The following is a 393-nucleotide window of genomic DNA, read 5'->3' on the forward strand; positions in this document are numbered from 1 at the left end:
ATTTAAGAAAGAGATTTTGTCATGGGGGCCATGAAAGTCGCGGGCATGATTCGAGGGCCCAAACAAACTTTCCCTTTGGAACGGGGCGTCTCTCAGCTTTCGGCCCGCTGGACCGGGTGGTCGCTGTACAGAACTGCAAAGGGAGGGAGATGCGTAGAAGGGGGCCCTTTACTCCTACAGCTACGTGGAAGGGAAAGAGGAAATTTCAGGAAAGGAAAGATGCGCTTTGACGTCGAAAAACCTTTCAACTGAATGACATTTCTCGAAATAAATTAAAATTATTCAGTCTCTTCATAGCTTTTTGTGAAACTTGTTTTTAACTAAAAGAAAGGGAATCACTCCCATGATTTGTACAATCTAAAAAACATACAGGCCAAATATTCATAAAATATC

General features: G+C 42.7%; 1 pseudogene; it reads left to right on the forward strand.

The window, feature by feature from the left end:
* Window positions 1–393, forward strand: part of LOC119594850 — a 9,373-nt pseudogene that overhangs the window by 1,485 nt on the left and 7,495 nt on the right.

This window comes from Penaeus monodon, chromosome 34 (assembly GCF_015228065.2).
Source record: "Penaeus monodon isolate SGIC_2016 chromosome 34, NSTDA_Pmon_1, whole genome shotgun sequence".
NCBI lineage: Eukaryota > Metazoa > Arthropoda > Malacostraca > Decapoda > Penaeidae > Penaeus > Penaeus monodon.